At 36.0% G+C, this 18,674-nt stretch overlaps 1 long non-coding RNA gene across 2 annotated transcripts; it reads right to left on the bottom strand.

The window, feature by feature from the left end:
• Positions 1-893: 893 nt before the first annotated feature.
• LOC148781108 (uncharacterized) lies at positions 894-8,450 on the bottom strand. Of its 2 annotated transcripts, none has more exons than XR_016061736.1 (3): positions 8,142-8,450; positions 1,414-1,511; positions 894-1,178 (listed from the first exon to the last, which is right to left on the bottom strand). It is a non-coding gene; the product is annotated as an uncharacterized LOC148781108 (long non-coding RNA). The 2 variants fall into 2 exon arrangements; XR_016061737.1 differs by lacking the exon at positions 8,142-8,450 and adding an exon at positions 2,175-2,296.
• Between the last annotated feature and the right edge of the window lie 10,224 nt (positions 8,451-18,674).

The following is an 18,674-nucleotide window of genomic DNA, read 5'->3' on the forward strand; positions in this document are numbered from 1 at the left end:
ATACAAGCTTGTCTTTGTCTTATATAGACAATTACATATAACAATAATAGAAATAAATCACAGACATCTATATTACATTCAAATTTACCATAAATACAAAATATTATACCTACACTTCTCATATATACAATATACAACTTTCATAATAACCTGATATATAATATATACTTTCCTTTTGTATGAAGAATGTGATGGATTCACGTGCATGTACACTTTTAGCACATTTTCATTTGCATGGATGCGGGTTGAGTTCGTGGCTTGCAAATATTTTATTGCACAAGAACGAAGTTCGATTCGGAAATATTGGTTCCACAAAGGTGTTGCGAATAAATTTTTGGGCAAATAGGCGCCATGAATAATAGCAAGGTGCAAATAGTATTCTTTGGACTTTCGACCAGAGAAGATTGTTTAAGCATTGTTTGGATGTCGAGAAAATGCGAACAATAATGTTTGTCTGCAAAATGCACTCTGCAGTGACTTTATTAATAATAACAAAATAGTCCCTGTTTGGGCAAGCTTCCATATTTTGACCATAGCTTCTAAATTGGGCTTTATATTGAGACTAGATTTGGCTCGTTGGATAGTGCTTAGGGTTTCCACAAGACAGATTTGGTTTGAGGTTGAACAAATGCAAATTTCATATATATAAATGCTGTTAAATTTAGTGGTCCAGGCATAAAGCATACCAGTGTGTTGGTGAGCACATAGAAATTTCATATTTGATCAGGGAAAAAAATTAAATAAAATTAGTATTAAAAAGTAAATTGGATAAACATATAAAGACATAAGTTGCCACGAAAGTCTAACATTAATAGGCATCGAGGCGGATGACAAAAGTATATCAATGGTTCATTTATTTTTTGCTGATTATAAATTATAGGACTATTTCTATTTGGTAAAAGAATGTCACATTGTTTCAGTGTGAAATCCGGCAACTTGAGATATAACACAATATTAAAAAAAAATTATTGGGGCTTCGAACAGTAAAAAACAATGCCCACAGCAATCGAATGTTACATTTGATGGCTAAAAAAATGCAATGGCCATGTCTTATATTATAAAGTCTCCCTAGTCGCCAAGCACCAGATGTTATAAGTAGATTGATATGTCTCTCCTTCAATATGATGTTCCACCTCCTTTGCTGCCTAACCTCAAATTTGGACCAAATGTGCAGCATCCTAAATCAAAATCAAAAGGTCAAAAGTCACCCTCAGAGTTCAAGAAACTCTGAACCATTTGTGCTGCATCTAACATGGACCACTCAAATGCATATGGAGAGTGGATCCAAAAGCTGTTGCGGCAAGCAATGTTTCTAGTCTTTTTATGCACATTGCTTTCCAAAATCTTTTCAAAATTATAAGATTTTTCAATTGAAATAAGTGCACCCAAAGATATTTGAGGATTGAATAGTACCTCCACTTATCGCGGGCTTAATTTGACCGGCAATGGATAATAGCCCAAGTGTTGTAGATTGATATTGAGTGTCTGACCATTTCTTATGGAGTTAATGGCTGGGAAACAAGAAAGTCATCATCTAGAAAATCCAAACCGTCCAATCTCCAATGTTATTTAAAAAATATTGGTTCCAAACATTTGAGATAGAAAGGTAATTTATCCCTTGCATGTGTTTAAATTATTACTTTCACTTTTGGTACAAGGAGGTTATTCTGGATGATCAATTAAATTTGTATGTGTGTCATACTCTAGATTTTGATCTTTAGATAAATTTTTTAGATATTTTATCTAAAAATATTTAGATTTTTAGATTTTGTGACATACTCTAGATTTTGAATTTTATGACCTCACTGTATCAAAGGTATATGGTTTTATAATATTCAATCTTATAAATTTGGAGGCCTGGGAGTTATAATCTTCGTTTTGGTCATTTTTCCTTTGAGCGAGTATCGCGACAGTCTATAATATATGAAAGAAAGACCTATGTAATCTTTTGTCGGGAAAATACAATTTTTTTTAATAATAATCAAACCTTATAATTTTGGCAACAAGATCACTCACAGATGGTCTTATTACAAACAATAGAAATGCCAAAACAATAAATAACACATCAATAAAATAAATCTCAACTACTTGATGCCATTCATACAACCTAATACTATGCTTGAGAATATAAAATAAAAGAACAAACAATTAAAAGAAAAGATGTCGGAGATTACCTTAACCGAGTTTTTTATACTGCATACTGAGTCACTACATCCAATGGTGCGGGATCAGCGGTTTAGCTTCAATCTCGAACCGGGAAAGCTAATTTTGGTCAAACTAGATAACCATCATTAAATCGCTACAAAATCCTAACTCCAAAATAATTAGGCTCAAACCCTAATTTTTCCAAACCACCCTTATATTAGATCATGAGAGAGAGAGAGAGTCTCTATGTTGGGGTGTGCCCCCTAGGGTCTTTTTAGGAGAGAGAAAGAGAGTAGAGAGAGAAAATCAGAGAGTAGAGAGAAAGGGGCTTGGCCCCTAGGGAAGGGAGAGAGAGAGGTGTGTTGAGATGGGGGAAGAGCATATCTATTTATAGTGAAATTTTGGTCTAAGGTTTCTCCTAGTTTGCTTCTTTTTTGATATTGAATATGGACCATTGATCAAGGTGACTTGTGGGGTGAGAGATCTGAGCAATCCATTCCATAAATGGGCCAACAACATTATGGAAGGTGCATGAACCATTATCCCCCTTTTCTTAAACCATTTTCCCATTAATATATTTAAATAAATTAAATCTATTAAAGATATAATGCATACCATAAATTTCATATTCCATCTCATATTTTCCATAAGAATATTTCAATAATATCAAGTCAAGATATTTCTTCAAGATAAGATATGGTCAATAATTCCTAATCAATATTTAACCATATGCTAAAAGATATAGTTACCATATTTAACAAACTTGAAGACAAAGCAACAAGAGAAGGTATCCAAGGGTGGGGCATGCCACCCATGTATGGTACGTGGGGCCCCACCTAATAACCACATGGTGGGCCCATGTGCACTATGGGCCCCCATGTATATTTTTTTTAATAAATATTTTAAAATTAAACAAAATGAATTTTAAAACATTATAACTTTGTAAATTAATAACTTCATTTTTAGAAGTCCAAAAATAAGAAATAAAATATCAAATGACTTATAAAAATTCAAATAATAAATCTAAAATAATTTAATAATAAAATGAGCACAATTAAATTAATATGGTGGGAAGTAGATCCATATAGTTCAGGAATTCAATCAATGATCACGGGGTACTCCACCTTAAACTGTGGACTACAGACCATACTTGCTTTATCGAACCGACCCAGTATTTCCCATGACCCACAGTCCAAGCAGGGGCTCATTAGCGAGTCACCAAAGTTTAATCGATGAGCCAAAGAGTTGCAATCCCAGTCTGTGGATTACAGATCCTCCCCTAAAGACAAGTCAAGGTCACCACGATCTGATGCGACCACAGCTCTATGACGCATAGGGGTATCCCTCGCACATGCTTATGCTTCACCCAAAGGTGGATATCTAACTTTCCTAAACGATCTATCTATATGCATGCCGTGTGATGGAACATGAATGAGGTTTTGGCCCTCGTCTCTATAGGACTACCATCACACACAAGGGTCACATTGTCCTTCAGCTCACTCATCTAGGCATAAGCTCCGACCTCATCAAGGGCTAACTCAGGTACCTTCGGTTTTCCAACTGACTGGCCAAGAACGTCAAGCACAGTCTGGTATCAGTAAATATCATTAGCTTAGTATGGCCTTCGAGGGACTACACTCCCACCGAGTTTATGTTCCACTATAATAAATGTTTTTCATTACACACTCATAAGGCCTTTAAAGGCAACATAAACCCAACATCTCCCGTTTGGCCTATGAAGGACTTACATTATCTCTTCCTCCATTTCTCTGATCCCCATCTCTGTCACATGTCTTACAAAAACATTAGGGACAACTCCTTTAGTCCGAGGGTATGCAATCATCAAATATGTAGATATGAGCTGATATCGATAGCTTTCAATCTCACCTCATTTCTCAAGTGATAGAAGTATGACTTGATATGCTTGGAATTCTTGTGAAACCGAGGCTCCTTAGAGACACAAATAGCCGTCGTGTTGTCAAAGAAAATTCACACCGCCTCACAACTTACAGGATGTAAATTAAGTTGAATAAGAAACTTTTTAATCCACGCAGCCTCCTTGGCTGCTAGACAGCAGGCCACATACTCGGATTTCGTGGTGGACAAAGCTACAATATCTTGTTTCTTTGACTTTCAAGAAACCGTACCCCCTCCAAGCATAAACACATACCCAGATGTAGACTTCCCATCATCTGGATCCTCGAGATAGCTTGCATTTGAATATCTCTCTATTGCTATTTCAGTTCCCCCCTTATATGTGAGCCCATAGTTCATGGTCCCTTTTAAATATCTGAGAATTCTTTTTACTGTTTTCCAATGCTCCTCTCTTGGATTACTTTGGAAATAGCTCACTAGACTCATGACGAAGGACAAGTCAGGCATTGTTCCCGTCATGACGTATATAAGAGACCCAATTGCGCTCCTGTATGATACTCTCTCCATAGCTCTTATATCCATGTCTTCGGTATGACACATTTTATTAGTAAGCTTGGTCTTTTTGTCAATTGACATGGGTTTATACATACTCATATCAAACTTTTTCAGTATCCTCTTACAATAGGTTGCCTAGGAAAGTTGGATAGTCGTCTCTCCGGTTTCTTATTATCTTGATGCCCAACACATATGAAGCTTCTCCAAGATCCTTCATATCGAAGTGTTGTGCAAGGAAATTTTTCGTTTCTACTACTAGGGCAATTGAGCTACTAACAATTAGCATATCATCCACGTACATCACTCGCACTGACCTTTTGATATATGCAATAATCCTCATTATTTGTAGAAAATCCTGCAAGAGCAAGGATCTTTTGGAATTTTATGTACCACTGTCGCAATGCTTGTTTCAGGCCATAAAGGGATTTATTCAGTTTGTATATAAGGTTCTATTTCTCTTTCTCCTCAAATCCCTCAGGTTGGGTCATGTAATTTTTTTTTTCTAAATCCCCATTTAGAAATGCTGTTTTGACATCCATTTGATGCACTTCAAAGTCAAAATGGGCTGCTATAGCGATAAGGATTCAGATGGATGAAAATTTGGCAATAGGGGAAAAAGTTTCCTCATAATCTATCCCTTCTTTCTGGGTGAAACTCTTTGCAACCAACCTAGCTTTGTATTTTTCTATTTTTCCTTCAGAGTTCAATTTTTTCTTGAAAATCTACTTACAACCAATGACCTTACGTTTTTTCAGGTAGGGGTACTAATTCCCATACATGGTTTTGGTTAATGGAAGCATACTCATCTTTCATGGCTTTTACACAGTATTCCCTTTCAGGACAGGTTAAGGCTTCAAGGTGAGTTCTAGGTTCTAAATCTGGATCTTCCCCAACCTTATCAAAATGTTCCCCAAGATAGACAAAATGTTTTAGGTAAAGAGGTGGTCTACTGATTCGGTTACTTCGTCTTGGTTCAAGTAAATGTTCACTTTCTTTAGGGGGTTAAAAAACAGGTTGGGTTGGTTTAAAAGTTTCAAGTTCAGGGTCTTGAATTACATCCTTGTTTTTGGCCTCCACATAAAAGTTGGCTTGTTTTCTACTCACCCTTGCTTCAATGAACTCTTCCTCAAAGAAGTGAGCATCACGGCTTTCAATAACCGTACAAGTTTCAAGGTTGTAGAATTGATACCCCTTACTATGATCTAGATAACCAATGAAAATGGATTTGACAGTTTTGGGTTGCAATTTGATTCTATTTTGAAGTAGGATAAAAACATAGGCTGAGCAACCCCAAACTTTCAGGTGTTCAAGGGAGGGAGTACGACCTGTGAAAATTTCGTGAGGAGTTAGTGGGGTAGCTTTTCTGGGAGTCTGGTTAAGGATGTAACAAGCCGTTAATACGACTTCTCCCCAAAACTCCAATGAGAGATTTGCATGCCCCATCATACTCCTTACTATTTTCACTAAGGTCTTATTTCTTCTCTCAGCTACATCATTTTGTTCAGGAGTTTAAGGCATTGTGTACCGATGGATGATCCCATTTTCAATGCACAATTCTTTGAAAAGGTCAGATGAATATTCCCTCCCTTTATCGATTTTCAGGACTTTAATTTTCATATTACTTTGATTTTCTACTTGGGGCCTTATATTCTTAGAATGTTTCTAGGGCTTTTGATTTTGCAAATAAGGTACACATGGCCATATCGCGAGTGGTCATCTATAAAAGAGATAAAATATCTTTTTCTACTTTATGTGGTCACATTCATAGGTCCACATATGTCACTATGAATGATTTCCAATACGCTAGTAGCTCTTTTTGCCTTGGTGATATTTTTTCTTATTAGTTTTTCTTGCACACAAGACTCGCACACTTTCGATAAATCTCCCTTAGAATTATGAAGAATCTTGTCCCTTTTTAATCTTTCTATTCGTTTGATATTAATGTGTCCTAACCTCATATGCCATAGGGTAGCATCTAATTCATTAGGGGACGAGATATAAGCAACGTTCTCTTTTATTTCAATAGTAAATAACCCCTATACAAGTCATCCAATCATGATCGCATCTTTCCCCTTCTTAACCACCACTTTCTCCCCAATGAAAGTAGTTATGAATCCAGCCATAGACATCTTAAGAACCGAAACCAAGCACTTCCTCATATCAGGAGCATAAAGTGCTTGTTTTAGGATCAATGTGCTCCCACTTTTTAGTTTCAGCTCAAAATCTCCAACTCCAAGTACATCACTCTTTTGATTTCCTCCCATATAAAAATGCTGCTGTCCTAGCCCCATGGGAGTGAAAGAACGGTAACCTTCCTTGGTGTTTGTGATATGGGCCGTAACCCCCTAGTCAAGACACCATAAAGCTTCCTTGAGGTCAGTTAGCTTGAATTCAAAAACCACACATGCCAATTCCTTGTTAGTTCCACCAGATTCGTTGAACTGACAACTATTGGCTATGTGGCCCACCTTCTTGCAAATAAAACAAGTTCGAGTCTCTCTCTTTGCTCCCTTATTTCCAAAATCTTTTCTTTTGAAATATCTTTTCTTCTCAAAAGTATTTCTTCCCTTTCCTTTTTAAAATTTAAAAGATAGTTGAGATTTTACTATATGCATAACATCCCTTGGGTTTTGCCTTGAACTCCTCATTTCTTCTTCAGATTTGATGGTCATGATGAGTTCCTCCAATTTCGGTGTCTGTCTTCTAGTAGAGATGGAAGATATGAAAGCTTCTCATGAATTAGGAAGAGAATTCATTAAATGAATTACTTGCATAGATTCATTGGGCTTCATGCCTGTATCTTCTAAATCTCTGACTAGCGCATGAAACATGTGCACATGATATGCAAACTTGGTACCTTCTACCATTTTTAAATCATTGTACCTTCTTATAGCTATAATTTGCTTCATGAGAGAGGGTTCAATATACTCTCTTTCAAGTTTATCAAAAATCTCACTTGCAGTATAGATTGACTCGTACTCAGAAGCATACGAGTTAGTCATGATACATAAAAGAATGTACTTGCATATCAAGTTCCTCCTCTTCCAGTTGGCTACTCATCTTTGATTATTTGAGATGAGTCGTCAGTTGGACGATGAGGTTGGTCCTCAAAGAGTACCTCATACAAGTTTTCTTCATAGAGCACAAATTTGATTTTTCTTTTCCATGAAGCAAAGTTGGTCCCATCAAACCTTTCAGTTTTCAGGATCTCAGAGATGAAGGTACGAGCAGCCATTATATTTCTATTTTCAAGCAAAAAATAAGAAAAGACTCATAATGGCAATCAAGTAAAACTAGCTTTGATACCAATGAAAGAAAGACATATGTAATCTTTTGTTGGGGAAATCCAAATTTTTTTTTTTTATAATAATAATCACCCGTTATAATTTTGGCAACAAGATCACTCACAGATCGTCTTATTATAAACAATAGAAATTCCAAAAAAATGAATAGCACATCAATAAAATAAATCTCAATTACTTGATGCCATTCATACAACCTAATATTGTTATTGAGAATATAAAATAAAAGAACAAATAATTAAAAGAAAAGATGTAGGAGATTACCTCCACCGGGCTTTTTACACCCAACTCCGAGTTACCACATCCAATGGCTTGGGATCAACGGTTTGGCTTCAATCTTGAACCGAAAAAGCTAATTTCGGCCAAACTAGGTAACCACCCTTAAATCTCTACAAAACCTTAACTCAAAAATAATTAGGCACAAACCCTAATTTTCCCAATCCTTAGATTAGATCATGAGAGAGAGAGAGAGAGTCTCTATGTTGGGGCATACCCCTAAGGTCTTTTTAGGAGAGAGAGTAGAGAGAGAAAATCAGAGAGTAAAGAGATAGGGGCGTGGCCCCTAGGGAAGAGAGAGAGAGAGAGTTTATAGGAGAGTGAGAGGTGTGTAGAGATTGGAGGAAGAGCACCCCTATTTATAGTGAAATTTAAGTCTAGGGTTTCTTTAAGATTTCCCATAGTTTGCCTCTTTTTTGATATTGAATATAGACCGTTGATCAATGTGACTTGTGGGGTGAGAGATTTGAGCCATCCATGAAAGAAAGACCTATGTAATCTTTTGCAGGGGAAATACAATATTTTATTTTTTAAATAATAATCACCCCTTATAATTTTGGCAGCAAGATCACTCACAGATGGTCTTATTACAAACAATAGATATTTCAAAAAAATAAATAACACATCAATAAAATAAATCTCAATTACTTGATGTCATTCATACAACCTAATACTGTGCTTGAGAATATAAAATAAAAGAAACTTATTCTTTTATGTAAGGGGCATTATTAGAAGTATTTTTTTCAATTTGAAATTTTATGATCCACTTTAAAATTATGAAATGAGTATTTTGTAAAGAAAGTAGATTTTAAGTTCTTAAACATTTACATTAGATGGTCCAAAAATTGGTTGATATCCCCATTCAGATATCGGGTGGTCTCTACTCAATTCTAGGATTAAATTTTCTTTGACAAGGTTACATAGGAATCTACTCAATTCTAGGACAATGTTATTATTAAATTTTTTTTTGACATGGTTACATAGGAATGGAACTTGAGAAGTAGTGCGTTGAAAACCTAACTACTACTATTTGACCCAAATCCAATTCGGACGTTATTTTTTAAGCACATCTAAAGTGCCGTTTGAAATTTTTCCTTAAGTGCACGCTATATCCCCAAAATTTGAAATCCTAAAAGTACCTCGGACAAGATTTTGTTTAAGGGAGTGAATGTCAAATAGAATGTTTTTTTTTTTTTTTTTCTTCTTTTTTTTTTAAAAAATGCTGTGGTGGAGGATAGATAATCACAAACATGTAGAAATGCAAAAAGCAAGGCCATCATTCAAGGGGGTATCATTTGGAGAGAGAGAGAGAAAAAGAGAGGAGGCATAAGTGGATAAGGGGATAGTTTTTGTAGAACTTTACCCTTACTCAATTGCAAGATAAGCTATGACGGTTCAAGGGGTTATCAGGAGTGGTTGGCCCTTATCTTGTTGACGCCATGGACTACTGACTTTTCGTTTCTTTTCATATTTTAAATAACGAGTTCTTAATTGAGCTTCTTTTGTGTGTTTTTCAATATTTTTTTTTGCCAAATATATACAGTGAAATTATTTATTTTTGATACAAGAAGGTTACAATCATCATTGATCCTCATATTTGAAATCTAGTGGTTGAGGATGTGCCATATTTTCATCTATTAGATTTCATATTCAATGACCAAAAATAATGTTGAAGTAGTTGTACCAAAAATAAATGGTCTCATAGTATAGAATACCTCTTCTTTGTTAATGTGATTTGAAATTTAATGCATAATGTGGTTCCGAATTGTGAAAAATTCATGTTTTTTATGCTTTGCATGCGTTATAGAGGTATCAAGATGCCCCCCGCCCCCCCTCCCCCCCAAATCAATAATGGTGCCCTCAGATGTCCCTCTGATCTCTTCCACAACCTTCTTCACTTCTACAAAGGTTGCTCCAAAAGGGAGCGAAAGGGCTTCTTCCAAGCTCCAAAGTTGTCTAAGAGAGAGAGAGAGAGAGAGAGAGAGAGAAATGAAGGCGTGAGAATGAGAGGGAGATGAGGGCTTGGGGGGGGGGGGGTGTATGTTACAAGGTAGGGAGAGGATGGAAGGGTTACAAGGTAGGGAGAGGATGGAAGGAGAGGTGGCAACAAGCCACCTCCAAGTGGCAGGTATAAGGGTGATGTGGTAACAAAGGGGTGACACATGGAGAGGGGAAAGAGTAGGGGAAAAAGGAAAAGAGATAGTCCCTCACGGACCACCCTATACCACCCATCCTGGTGGTCTAAATTTACTGTATCCCTATACTCGCGGCGACACCTCCCTCTCACCGTTAGGAATGTTTGGGCCCTCTTCAAGCATGGCGCTGGCCCCTCACACTATCGTGCGCTCTATCGCCATGCACCTTCTCACTCTGCCGCACGACCTTCACGCCAAAAAAAGTGTGGGTCCTTACATTATACCCCCCTTAAAAAAAGATTTTGTCCTCTCGTGAATGATATTGTCATAAAACCCGGTTCAGAGAAATTTCTTGGTCGCGCAGGACTTGGACTCTCATGTCTATGAACTCAATTGGCTGCTCAATATAAGTTGAGTCTTCCTTGATCGGGACTGGCTCATACTTTAAGACGTGGGACGGATTGGGCTGGTACTTCCTCAACAATGAAACATGGAAGACATTATGAATATTAGTCAACTCGGGAGGTATAGCCAATTGATATGCCGCTGCTCCAATTCTTTTTAATATTTCAAAAGGTCCAATGAATCGCGGACTTAGTTTCCCTTTCTTGCCAAATCTCATAATTCCTTTCGTTAGCGACACGTTTAGAAAGACCCGATCTCCTATTTCAAACTCGAGGTCCCTTTTCTGGTTATCGGCATAACTCTTCTGCCGACTCTGAGCCTTTCTTGAATTAAGGCAATCTTTTCCGATGTTACTTGTACAATTTCCGGTCCTAACAATCTCCTTTTTCCAACTTCTTCCCAACACACTGACGATCTACATTTCCTCGCCTGTACAAGGCCACAAAAGGTGTTATTTGAATACTGACCTGGAAACTATTGGACTGGCTATCCATGCACCCTGCTATAGTAAACTGCCAATATAAGACTGTAACCCTTAGACGTCCAAACCAACTTGAGTTGAACTTTGTTTGTATCAAGGAGGTTTCCCCTTTGCACTTTATTTCGGCTTTGTGGCTTCCCGGTTACTAGCTAAAAGATGTTTTGGATATCTAGCTTATATGGTAGAAAATCGGGATGACTGGTATAAGTTGGAAGAAATACCGGTGGTGAGAAAATATCCATAAGTCTTTCCCAAAGAGTTAACCTCTTTACCTTCAGTCAGAGAGATAGAATGCGAGATAAATATGGCCCTGGGCACGACCTCCATTTCTAAAGCTCCTTAAAGGATGGCCCCAACGGAACTAAAAGAACTGAAGGAACAATTACAAGAGTTGTTCGAGAAGGGATTTATTCGACCTAGTGTATCGCCCTAGGATGCAACTATCCTATTTGTTAAAAAGAAAGATGGTTCTTTGAGGTTATGTATAGATTATCGGCAGCGGAATACCCCTTGCCCATAATTGATGGTCTTTTTTACCAACTCTAAGGGGCCCATGTATTTTTCAAGATTGACTACTGCCCCAATATTAATTTTACCTGAAGGAAATGAAGGTTTTGTAATTTATACTGATGCTTCTCACAGGGGACTTGGATGTGTGTTAATTGAATACAAGAGGGTTATAACCTATACTTCCAGACAAATAAAGCCACACGAGGAAAACTATCTGACCCATAACCTAGAGCTTGCGGTTGTCGTAAGAATGGAGGGTCTCTCTCTCTTTTGAAACTGTCAGTGAGAATGGAGGTTCTCTGTATCTCTCCCTTTGTTTTTCAAGGAACTCCCATACCACATTCCAAATAAACTCTCTCCAATCTTCTCTCTCCATTTACATGCACACATATTTTGAATAAGGAAATTTGTTAGCACAAGGCCGTAGCTTTTTAAAACAGCATCTCACTAGAAACCATTAAATCCATCATCTCAATCTCAACAATTAGATGTGTCAATAGAAAAAGACAGATTGCAAATCCTAAAATAGTGTATATCATTATAGGGTGTGGTTTGCATAAAGTTGTAATATTAAGTAATCTAAGATGCACCTTTCAAACTTTGTCATGAGACATGATTGTAGTATCGAAAATTTTTAAAGATGTTGCAAAAATTTATTTTTATATTTAATTATAAAATTTTACAAGTTAAAAGTGATTCAAATCAAACAAATACAGAAACCCATAAATAGTCCAGATAATATGTTGTAAAATGTACTATTTTTAACGCTTCCAATCTCTTTTCTCTTCATACCTATACATTTCAATGTCAAAATCATCAATTAGATATTCTTTCAAACATCCAGACAACCTTTTTCAAAAGATTTTAGAGGTTCAACTTAATTCAAAATTTAAAATATCAAAATTATATGAACTTTTTTCATCTGTCAATTTTCAAGGATATCATAAATTTGCCAAAACTAAGACGACTTACAGATCTTCACGTCTTGTTATCATGTGCGGAATTAAATAATCAAATAATCAACGGCACCCTTTGAATAAAATAATCAATTTGACTGGCCGACATCCAGCTAGCAAGGCGAATATGCCTACACAAGTAATATGCCTAACGTTTCAAAAAAAAAATAAAAAAAATGAATCTACCTTTCATGATCCTAGGTTTGCCTATTGATTTACCCCTGGTTTTCACTAAACGTGGCATAATAATAATATAACATTATTGATACCGAAAATAATAGTAAGGGGATTAGAGCGGGGTGGAGGTTTATGGGAATTCGAGAACCCTAGCTTGCGGAATTGGGAATCTCAAATATTGGGATTCCACCCAAAATCGTATACTCAATTGGTCAAATGTGAAGTAGATGAATACAACTATAAATAGAGCGCGAGAAATAAAGGAAATATAAAAAACACACCACAACAACACACGATTTATGTGGTTCACCCCGTAGGGCTACATCCATGGCCTCGATAACTAGAAATCCACTATCACAATGAATATTACAGTTTTAGGTTACAAGATATAATACTTATCTCTAAACATCGGTAAAAGACTATCACCAATTTTCTCTTCTAAACCCGCTCTCCAAACCGAGCAACATTGTCGATCAACATTGTGGAATTTTCACAAACACTTTGCCTTCATTGTGGAATTTTTACAAACACTTTGCCTTCATATTTCTCTCCACCTCAATCCATGGATATTTCTTGAATTCTTCTCACTTACCTCAATTGTGGAATTTTCACAAACATTTTACTTTCATATTTCTCCACCTCAAACTCCACCATTCATCATTTTCTTAATGTAAGCCCTAGCCCCTCGTACACCCCTTATGCTTTGATACTAATTATAGGGATCTCGAGAACCCCTCAGCTTGCAGAACCGAGAATCCCAAGTACCACGATCCCACCCAATATCGTGTACTCAATTGGCCAAATACGAAGTAGATGAATACAACTATAAATCAAGTGCGAGAAATAAAATAACTATAAAAAGCTTATCACAGCAATACACGATTTACGTGGTTCACCTCGTACGATTACATCCACGGCCTCAGCAACTAGAAATCCACTATCACAATGAAGATTATAGTTTTGGGTTACCAAAAGATAATACCTATATCTAAACATTGGTAAAAGACCATCACCGATATTCCCTTCTAAATCTGCTCTCCAGACCGACCGTTGATCAACATCATCTTTCCCACCACAATACTGCTATCGGAAAGATAATCTTGATAACAACCAAGAGACTTTCTCTCTCCAGAAGTGAAAGTTGACCAACCCCAAACTCATGTCTTTCTTGGAGACCCATCTCCACATTGGAGATCCATTTCCATAAGCCCTAAAGGGGTGACCCTCAAAGGATGGGTATTATGTCATCTTTCACTCTCTCATAAATATATCACTTTCTTGCTGCCCAAGAAAGTCAATTTCGTATTTCCTATAATACCTTAATATTTAGAAGAAAATATGAGTGTAATGACTTGGCTATCACCAAACCCAACAAAAGTGGATGGCTTGGGCCGGGCTAGGGCTGGTGCGAGTCTGCTCAATTCCACTTGACCTTACTGGGCCAAGGGAACTACTCTAGGCATGGGATTGATTGGGGAAAAATGGACCTGACGTAGGCCCGACCCTACCTTGGTTGGGTGGGCTAACTAGGCCTTGTTGACGGTCAGGACGGATCAATATAGGTTAGATTTTCTACAAAAATAATTAATTAAAATGACTAAAAAATGGGTCAGACCGGGACAACCTAAGTATGACCCCTAGACCCAAGCCCTGTCTAACTGGAGCATTGAGCCTGCATTTCATACACTAGGTTAAATGTCGTGGCATGGGTCCTGGCTACATGGAGCGGGGCCGGCCGGGCCTATTGGGCTGGATGGGGTTGCCATCCCTATTGCCACCCTTAGATTAGAGGAAGACTCATCGGTAGAATTAATAGCAATGCTTACTATGCTTCAATTGGGGGGAAGATATTTAATAATTAATTTTTCTTATAATAACTCATAATTAAACAAACTAAGATTTCACTTACCAAAAAAAGAGGATTGAGCTCGTGCTGACAGCACGCAACTGGCTGGGTCGGCAATCTAGTTCCTACTCTTTTAAGGCGAAATTAAATGAATCTAATTATTTTTGTAATTAGATGAAGATGGAATTAATTTATTTAAGAAATGATGTTGAGCTGGTTACTGTAGAAGTGGACGTGACGAATAATTAATTGAAAAATAGATTAAGAAAATCCAACCTATGTGAACAATGACCAATGAACGCAATGAAAAGAGATGTATAATGGGAGGCAAGAGTTAACACACATAACCATGAAAATATGGTTGTGAATCGGTGCCTTGGTATGTCATACTCAAAGTAAAAATTAAAATTGAAAACTAGGCATAATTTATGTTTGTTAATTTTTGGCCCGTCTGAATGTTTGATTGTTAGATTTTGATTAGTTAGACCGATTAAACATAATTAAACTGCTACTTTTTATAAGAGTATAGTTTATAAAAAAGGCTAACCTTAAAGTCAAAATTGAGGTGCACCTCCAAACCTTGCAAAAAATGAAATTCCCTTGACAAAAACGGCTACGATGACCTAAAAATCTTTCCACCCTTTAGTTATGAAAGTTAGAGCTACAATAATGGTACAAATCGAATAAATTTGTAAACATTCTAAAATCTTGAAAATGGATGGTCAAAATTTAGTGTTATTAATTAAAGAAGCCAAGGTCCAAAAGTACAATGAAAAATAGAGAAAAAAATATAGAAATGCAAATTGTACTCCTTATTATGTAGAGCTGAACAAACCAAAACCACTAAACTCAAGGATCCAACCCCACCCACCACCTAAGACTAACGAACTCCCCCAAAACCTAACCACCCCAAAAAACTCCCAATCTAATCCATACGTGCATCTTCCCTTATGTAATCTCCTGATGAGGTCGGGGTTGGGGAGGTTCGCACCCTACATTGAGTTGGTGCCCGTAAACCGATCATGGCAGTGTCCAGCACGGTGACGGTGCACAACCAGTGGCCAAAAAGTAGGAACATACCACTTCTAGACTTACAATGGTTTTATGTTTGATGTCCATGCATCTGGAGACTGAGATCAATTATAAAGTATTTCAGCTTTTGAACAAATTTTTTTTGGTGGGTTTTTAAGACGCGTCTTACATTTACTATCATTTTTTTTAATTATATATAATATATTTCACATTTTAAATTATTAATTATACCATTATTTATATTTGGAAAATTTAACAAAATGCACATGATAGATAACCGATTTAATATTTTACTTATATAGTTTGATTTAGTTAATAGTTTAGGAAATTTAGCAAAATACACAAGAGAGATGACCTATTTAATATTGCACTTATACAATTTGATTTAGTTAATAGTTTGGGAAATTTAGCAAAATGCACATGAGAGATGACCTATTTAATATTTTATAATGAAGTTTGATTTAATTACAAAATACCCATTAAAAAGCAAATAAAAATGAGTTGGAATAATTGTAAATATGTAAAATGTTGAATAATGCATCTCTTCTTAGAAATTTGATGAATTTTCTTTTATATGTTTGAAGTCTTATGCAGCCAATTCAGCTCACAGTCGAAACAATTTTGACTAGACTGTACCCCTAACTGCTCATGTGCCAATCAATCCAAATAACATAGCAAGAAATACTGTTTAACTTAGTGATTTAAAAATCGTCAAGCTTGCTCAAAAACACGAAAAACATCTCAAATTTGAAAGTGCGTCATTTAAGGGGGGAAAAAAGCCTAAGAATTACAATATTTTCTGATGTAAAAATAATTGACAGTCAGGGAACCGGGCTCCGACCCAGAGAGAGAGAGAGAGAGAGAGAGATATGGTCAAGAAATTAAAATTGAAATATTTCGGTTATGATCACCAAGGTGCATCATGATGAAGCCCACTAACACCAAATAAGCATTCCATTAAAAAAGACAATTACCAACGCATTATTTATCGAAAAAATCTCATATAAATAATGCATTTCCCCCAAAAATGTCCAGAAACAATGCTTTGGCCTTATTAAATGAACAACTGTTCTTTGAACTTTGTTTTAGTCATAGGCAATAGAATTATTTTTATTATTATTAAAAAATAGAAAAAGTTTATATAGGGTTGCAACCTTATATGTAGAACTACGGATGCACCTAAAAAATCCATTGAAAAGGTAGTTTTAGTGTTGAAAAACCCTTTGATTGATCATCTCGACGTCGAGATGTATGACCATGAAAAATAAAAAGATTTTAAGTTTCAGAAATAGTGCATTTTACAACATATTACCTACACCATCCATTTTCAAGATTTTCATATGTTGATAGATGTACTTGATTTTAATCATTTTTTAAATTTAAAATTTTATAATTAGATATAAAAATAGATTTTGACATAATCCTAATAACATTTTTCATCAAAATTATATACCGTGATAAAATTTGAAGGTGCACATTACCTCTACAGTTATGGATGCATCCGTATGCTAACTGCACTTTTAAAAAGATATCTCGAAAATCAGGACAAAATGGTATATGCATGGTGCTCACCTTGTGAACTAAAAGATAATTTTCCTTAAAAATAAAAAATAACTTCTGATTTTTAAAATCTAATTTTTTTGGACTATATCTTTATTTTATACCCGTTTGCATCATCTCCCCTGCTCTAAATTTCTAAAACGAAAACGACACCCAAATTCTAAAATTTAAAAAGAAAATCACACAAAAAACAAAATAACAAATATTTTTCTAATTTCTATAACAATTTCCAATCAAGATATTTTTTTGGAAATATTAATTATTTATTACTCGTATTTGTTGTTTTCATCCAGCTACCAGGAAATAGTCATGGACGGGCCCAAATCTTCTACACGGACCCGTCTGGATACGGAAGACGTGGCAACCTTGTGATCGTGGAGACTTGCCACTTGTGAAACAATGGACGGCCAGGATGCGGCAATGTCAAGGTCACGGGCGTTACATGCAAGGCGCACTAGAAGATAACGTCAACCTTCAAGAGAAAAGTTCAACCATATTGCCACCCAAATTATGGGTGTATTTTCCTATTTCCATTTGCTTTTATACATGTGTTATGGAAAATATGGAAAAACATGGGTGGAAAAAGCGTTTTATGTGCACTAAATGGAGCCGGTGCGCCATACACGTGGCGTGTGTCCATTGTTCTAAGGGATGACTGGTTCGTTTTAGGGTTTGTAAGTTTGGGCTTTGGACTATCTGGTGCCGGCTCGGCTTCGCCGACAAAATATTAAATTTCAAATAATAGAGGACACAGTAAACACTGCCAAATTCTCCCTTATTCCTATCTAAATAGCCAGATTGCCTCTCACCTTGAATTTTTGTCCACTAAAATTAATTTCAAGAAATTTGAAGCTAAAAAAGTTGTATAAATCCTACGAATTTGTGAACATATATGTTTAGGACAATCTAGATAATGTGATGTACATTATTTTTAGGTTTTAAAATCCTATTTTTTTTCACAATCATAATGATAAGTACAAGACGATCGATTCGAAGGTTTTTGATGCCAATAAAGGAGTTTTAATGTACATCTTTACTTACTTATTTTGATGGTGTTTGCAGCCTTGTCAAAATATTTTTTTGTTCCTTTAGGACAAGGCTAAGCTCCTTGCACCAAAATTGTTTTTTTGGTCCCTTAATTTATATAGGAAAAAGTTTATAGAGCCGAGGCTCTAAACAATCAAATTAAAGCTTACCTAAAAAAAATTTCATTAAAAGAGGTTATTTTGATGCCCAAAGATCATCAAATTGATCATTTTGGCATTAAGATGCATAGACATGAGAAAAAATGGACTTCAAGTTTTGGAAATAACGCATCTTGTAATGTATTTTTTTACTGTCAATTTTCAAGATTTTCATTGATTGCTCAATCTACACTACTTTTGAAGCTTTAAATTTTATAATTAAATATGAAAATAT

This window comes from Amborella trichopoda, chromosome 8 (assembly GCF_054954075.1).
Source record: "Amborella trichopoda isolate Santa Cruz 75 chromosome 8, AtrichopodaSantaCruz75HAP2 v2.0, whole genome shotgun sequence".
In the NCBI taxonomy this organism is placed as follows: domain Eukaryota; kingdom Viridiplantae; phylum Streptophyta; class Magnoliopsida; order Amborellales; family Amborellaceae; genus Amborella; species Amborella trichopoda.